Genomic DNA, 7,298 nt, shown 5'->3' with positions numbered 1-7,298 from the left:
GGGCATAGGCCCTGGAGTCATGGGATTTGGGATCCAACCCAGCCTAGCTGTTATGATCTTGAGCAATTCACTCAACCTCCCTAAACCTTAGTTTCTTCATCTGTAAAATGGGGATAATGCACCCATTTTTTTTTTTTTTTACACAGATCACCTAAAAGGACATTCCATTCTAATGCTCTTCCCCACCAGACTAGAGCTTTGAAATCCAAATGCCTGCAGGCACCAGGCAGATAACATAAATGGGTGAAGGATGCTGGTAGGGGGCAATAAGGAGTGGTGGGGACTGCAGGGGAAACGGGGAACACATCTCTCAGCTCCAGGCAAGCCTTGCTACTTGGGAGTGCAGTCCCAATTGCTAGATGTTCCAAGCATTTGGAAGATGTACCACATTTTTCAACAGATACTAGAAAACCTGACTTTTATGTAGTGGCTTCCAATTTTAGAATGTTGACCACAAAGTCAAATCTTCTAAAAATGGTAAGTGGGTCAAATCAAACACCATTTTCAGTTTATGTTTACTGGACCGTGGGATCCCGGAGGGCAGGGAGTGTGTAGCCAGTGCCCAGTCCGACACCTGATACAGTTCAAACTATTCTCACACCTGCTATGAGCTAGAATATTTGATGAGAATCTACTTCTCCTTAGGGATACAAAGCTGAGTACAATAAAGTTCTCAGCCCCTAGGCTAATGGCCTTTAATTATGTCATCAGATCTTTTCACCTAATGCCCCCCACCCCCATACACACACACCCCAGACCCCAAGGGATAGATCTGGGCCAGTAATTCTCAAGAAGGGAGATTTTGCCCCCGAGGTGGAGTTACTAGATTCAGCGAGTAAAAATCTAGGATGGTAACATTTGAGACATACATATACTAAAAATTATTTGTTGTTTATCTGAAATTGATATTTAGCTGGCCATTCTATATTTTATCTAGCAACTCCACCCAGAGGGGACCTCTGGCAATATCTGAAGATGTCACACCGGGAGGGGATCCTACTGACATCTAGTGGGCGGAAGCCAAGAACGCCACCAAACATCCTACCGTGCACAGGACACAGGAATTATTCAGCTCACAATGTCCATAACACGGAGGTGGAGAAATGGCTCTAGAACCAGCCCAGGTCCCTTCTGAGCAAACCCCACTCTGGGAGGCCTTTCATTTGATGACAAGTCTTTTGGGGAGCCCTCTTGTGCTTTTCCTAAGAGCAAGTAATTGACAGTAAGGATGGGAAGAGACCCTGGGATGCTGAGAAAGAGGAAAAAGGAGACAGGAGGTAGCTGGGGTGTGGGGGCCACCTGCAACCTACATCAGACTTCTGTCTGGACCGGAATTGGAGAACACCAAGGTTGAGCTGGCAAAGATCCAGCAGAGGCTTCCATGACACTGACTCCCAGACCCCTGGTTTTGAGGAAACCCCATCATGAAGAAGAAAGGGGAGGTTGACCCCAAAGCCTGCTCTCCATCGCAGCCCAGAGAGTGGAATGGCAGGCTGAATGCATGAATGAGGAATAAATGAATGAATGAATGAAGAAAAGAAGGAAGCTACTTAAAGGCTAAGGTGGAAAGAACACTGGGAATCTGGGTTCTAGTGTGGTTCTGCCGCTGCCTGGCTGTGTTACTTCCTTTGTCTGGCCTCGATTTCCCCACTTCTAAAATGATAGGTGCTTCTATAACTTGCGCGTGTATCAGAATCACCCGAAGGGCTTGTTAAAACACAGATTGCTGGCTCACCCCACCCCAAGTTTCTGACTAAAGTATTCTGGGGTGTCGCCTGGGAATCTGAATTCCTAACAAGTTCCCAGGTGATGCTGCTGGTCCTTGGCCACACCTTGGGCAGCACTGGACAACGTGATGGATAAGGGCCCGTCTTGCTCGGTCGGTCCAGATCTCCAAGTCCTCTGGCTATCATGGGCAGGGCTGAGGGGGCCCACGCAGGAAGTCTGTTCTGCTTTTCCCCAGGGAGGGCTAGGTGCACCTGCAGGGGAGGGTCCAGGAGTCGGTTTTTTCAGTTCCTGGTGGACAGCTTCCCCCGGCCCTTGTTCTGTGAGACACTGCCATCTACTGGACGCATCTGCCCATAGTTGGGCCCAGAGCACTGCCATATTTGGGGCCTGATTGAAGGAGGAACATTCCTGGGTCGTGTCTTTCCTACCAGGCTTCAGGGAAAACGCCTTGGTAACTTCTAGGCCATCTGACTCTTTCAGAGGACTCAGCTTCCAGTATACAGGGCACCTGAATTAACCTGGGAAAATAAAAATAAAATGCTCTGGCAAGCTTGTGGAATAACATTTTCACCAAACTGTTGCTATTTTCTGCTTAAAAAAGCCTGACGTACAATTATCTTAATCTACTAAATGCAGATATTGGTGGTGATACTTACACGGAAAAGGATTTGTGTATCTTTGCAAGTTTTTACTACTAGCACCCTTTTAGGTGGTTGCATAATGCATGCTTAAGTCATGGTTATTCACTTACCAAATTGGGCAAAAAAAACAATAGCAATGATGGAAAGCCTGTGATGAGACACTCTTGTACATTTAGTGGGAATATAAGCTGAAAGTAAGTGGAACTAGGTTCTCCAGTGTGGTGGGTGGTTTGAGTGCAGTCTCTGGAATTGGGCTAGCCTTAGGTTTACATTCTGGTTTGGGGAGAATCTACAGTTGCTCAGTCAAAGCACTTTCTTTTTTTTGGTCTCTGTTTTTTCAACCAGGAATGAGGAACCAGGTCCCGGTCAATGTTTCTCAAACTTTAACTTCATCAGACTCTCCAGGAGAACTTATTAAAGTACAGAGATGCTGTACAGATGGCCAATAGGCACATGAAAGATGCTCATCATTGCTAATTATTAGAGAAATGCAAATCAAAACTGCAATGAGGTACCACCTCACACCTGTCAGAATGGCCATCATTAAGAAGTTTACAAATAACAAATGCTGGAGATGGTGTGGAGAAAAGGGAACCCTCCTACACTGTTGGTGGGAATGTAAGTTGGAGCAGCCATTAGGGAAAACAGTAAGGAGGTTCCTCAAAAACTAAAAATAGAGTTACCATATAATCCAGCAATCCCACTCCTGGGCATATATCTGGACAAAACTATAATTAAAAAAGATACATGTACCCCTATGTTCATAGCAGCACTATTGACAGTAGCCAAGACACGGAAACAACCTAAATGCCCATCAACAGAGGAATGGATAAAGAAGATGTGGTACATAGATACAGTGGAATACTACTCAGCCATAAAAAAGAACAAAATAATGCCATTTGCAGCAACGTGGATGCAACTAGAGATTATCATACTAAGTGAAGTAAGTCAGAAAGAAAAAGACAAATACCGAATGATATCACTTATATATAGAATCTAAAATATGACACAAATGAACCTATCTACAAAGCAGAAACAGACTCACAGACATAGAGAACAGACTTGTGGTTGCCAAGGGGGAGGGAGGGTGGGGAGGGATGGACTGGGAGTTTGGGATTAGTATATGCAAACTATTACATATAGAATGGATGGACAACAGTGTCCTACTGCACAGGGAACTATATTCAATGTCCTGGGATAAGCCATAGTGGAAAAGAATATAAAAAAGAATGTATATATCTTTATACACACACACAACTGAGTCACTTTGCCGTACAGCAGAAATTAACACAACATTGTAAATCAACTATACTTCAGCTGAGAGAGCCCTTGCCATGTCTCAGGAGGTTGACACAAAGGAGGTTGTGCCTCTTGGCTCTGCTGATTGTTCCTTGAAGGAATGAGCTCAAGTGGCCAAACCATATGACTTTTCAAGAGATACCCCAAATCTGGAATTCCTTTATTTTTTTAATCAAACATGTGTTTAATTAAACAAAAAACACATCTTCAGCCCGGATCTATCCTGCGGGCCTCCAGTTTGCAACCTCTGCCTAAGGACCCTTCTGGCTCTGCATTTCCATGTTGTCCCATCCTCTCCCTCTCCAGCCCTCCCAGTGAGGATAGCTGGTAATTTCTCACAGATGAATGCACGCACATCCCCTCCCCAAGGGTACCTATTCTTCCCTTTTCCAAGGTATTGCCTTTGTATGTCAAAAGAAGGGGACGTGTGACTCCGCATCCACTCACAGCTAACTCTGAAATGCATCAGACCCCACCTTTGCTATTTGTTGGGCCTTTTTTTCTGATTATGAAATTAAACAGAAGTCACAGACAATGTCCACATATGTGCAAGTTAAAAAAAAGAGAGAAGCAGAATAAGACGTGTGGCATACTACTATTTTTGTAGATTAGAAAACACCTACACACAGAAAACAATACAACATATTTTACAAGGATACATTTAAAGTCAAGGTTATTTGGTGACCAAAGAGGTACCGCATAGAGGTTACCTGTAGTGGAGAGGGGGGGGCAGAGGGGAGCGCAGGAGGAAGGGGGATAAAAGAAATTCAGTACATCAATGAATCAGTTACCTGCGAGGAGGGTACCCTAGACTGGAGGGGGCTACTTAAGACAGTAAACTCACCCAAGGGGCCCCCCTAAAGGTGTAATAATTCTCATTGCAGACATTTGGGAAATTTAAAATATATGTGAGGGAGAAGACAAAAATGCCTGCCTCCGATCCCTCTGCAGGGAACCAGAGAGCCACTGCTAGCTTTTTGATCTTTTTCTCTCGGCTGCCGCAAGTCCAGGCCAGAGGTGCTGAGGGCCTCAGCATGCCTGTGGGGGCCTTGGGGACGGAGGAGAGAGGACGGCTAAAAAGATGAATTAGAGGGTGGATCAACAGAACCTGAATTTGGAGCCAAACTTTGAGCTCTGGTGCCCAGGCGAAGCATGTGGGTCTTTCCATCGGCTCTTTGCCCTGGGGGGCAGAGCCCAGCCAGCAGGGAAACAATTAGCTCTATAAATAACAGCGTTGGCAGGGGCTGAGGGCAGATCTGAGCCTGCTAGGCTCAGGGACCTGAGAGAGTTTAATAGTAGCCTCGTCTCTCACCATTGGGCTCAGACAGCAGTGCAAGTGCAGGCAGATAACCTCTGGGCTCCCGATCAGGACCTGTGGCAGGCGTCTTCAGTAGCAGAGTACTGGATTTGGATTTTCCAACTGGGTCTGGCCATGAGAAGCAATGCAGCACGGTGGTTAAGCATCTGGGCTCTGAAGCAGATGGACCTGGGCGTCCATTCCCAGTTCTGCCACTGAACAGCTGTGTGACCTTGATCAAGTTACTTAATTTCCTTGAACTTCAGTTTTCCTTTGTACTAATACTCCCTAGCAACTAAATGCAAGAAATGGAAAGCACCATATAAATATCAGGGACAACTGTAAACACAAGATTAATAAGACAGATATAGATGCCATCACTAAGACTCTCTCCCCGACCAAACTGTAGACAGGCTCCTCGGAGTCCCCTTTTCAACTAGGCCTTGATGTTGGTCCCTGTCCTGCCTTAGGCCTGCCCAGCCCAGTCTTAGCAAAGAAGGCTACTAAGTCATCCTCCCCTCCCACCATTGATATCTTTCAAATTCCTCATCCCCCAACTTTGTTTTGTTTTTTGGCCGCGTGGCATGCAGCAGCTTAGTTCCCTGACCAGGGACCTGCAGCGGAAGTGCGGAGTTTTAACCACTGGACCACCAGGAATGTTCCCTCATCCCCCAACTTTGCTGTCTCAGTCCTTGGCCTGCCTTTAGCAAGAATCCCCCTACCCTCAATATCTCTTCTTAGTAACTTTCAACCCACTGGCACCCTCACCCTGCGCCTTGGCTTTAAATCCCCAGCTGCCTTTGCTGTATTTGGAGTTGAGCCCCATCTCTCTTCCCTATTGCAATATTCCTATCGTAGTATTTCTGAACAAAGTTTTCCTTACCATTTTAACAATTGTCAGAATAATTTTTCTTCAATGTCCCCAATCAGAACAAAAAATTTAAAAGTTAACCCAAGAGAAAACCATCGTCGGGCAGTAAATCCTACATTCCCATCGTAAACTTCATACTATCCCAGTACCTGGCGCAAATGCGCAACCCACGGTGGGCGCTCAACAACTATGTGTTGAATGAAAAAATGGGGAGTGTCCCCAGGGAGGGAAAAATACTGGGAGCATAGTGCTTAAGAGCTGAGTTCTATCTGCTCCCTTAGCTCAGGGGGTGGGATGCTTTGTGGAAGAGCACCAGGGGTCAAGAGATCTGTGTCCGGTCCCCAGGGCTGCCCTAGCTCTCGCTATGAGCCCCAGTCCCCTCATCTGTGAAATGAACAGGCTGGTTTAGTAAAAGTTAAAAAAAAATTTTTTTACCGTAATCCATGAAAAATTCATTTTACATTATGACCCATTACATTTCTAACATTTATACTCGGCCATAAAAAAGAATGAAATAATGCCATTTGCAGCAACATGGATGGTCCTAGAGATGACATGCTGAGTGAAGTAAGTCAGACAGAGAAAAACAAATATCATATGATATCGTTTATATATGGTATCTAAAACAAATGTTACAGATGAACCTATTTACAAAACAGAAATAGAGTCACAGATGTAGAAAACAAACTTATGGTTACCAGGGGGGAAAGGGGGGGAAGGGATAAATTGGGAGATTGGGATCAACATATACACACTACTATATATAAAATAGATAACTCATAAGGACCTAGTGTACATCACGGGGAACTCTTTTTTTCTTATGGAATAACTTTTATTTATTGAGCTTTTTTTAAAAACATCTTTATTGGAGTATAATTGCTTTACAATGGTGTGTTAGTTTCTGCTGTATAACAAAGTGAATCAGCTATACGTATACACATATCCCCATATCTCCTCCCTCTTGTGTCTCCCTCCCACCCTCCCTATCCCACCCCTCTAGGCGGTCACAAAGCACCGAGCTGATCTCCTGTGCTATGCGGCTGCTTCCCACTAGCTATCTATCTTACATTTGGTAGTGCATATATGTCCATGCCACTCTCTCACTTTGTCAGCACAGGGAACTCTTCACAATACTCTGTAATGACCTACGTGGGAAGAGAATCTAAAAAATAGTGGATATATGTGTATGCGTAACTGATGCACCTTGCTGTACAGCAGAAAGTAACACAACATTGTAAATCAACTATACTCCGATAAAAATTAATTTAAAAAGAAAGATGAACATCCAGGACACAATACGACATTGACCCAGCTGTCCTTCCTCCCCCTCCCCCATATCCTTTAGTTTTGTGGGTCTTTCCAAGGGAAATAAAAGTGAATTGTGCAAGACCATCTTAAATTGATCTCGTCACTTCTCTCAGGACCTTTGCTTCCTGCTCTGGCGAAGAGCGTATGAATTATG

Source organism: Aethalodelphis obliquidens, unplaced genomic scaffold, assembly GCF_003676395.1.
Source record: "Aethalodelphis obliquidens isolate GAN/ISIS:26980383/991018 unplaced genomic scaffold, ASM367639v1 scaffold9, whole genome shotgun sequence".
Classification (NCBI taxonomy): Eukaryota; Metazoa; Chordata; class Mammalia; order Artiodactyla; family Delphinidae; genus Aethalodelphis; species Aethalodelphis obliquidens.
Note: the sequence above shows the minus strand (reverse complement) of the source record.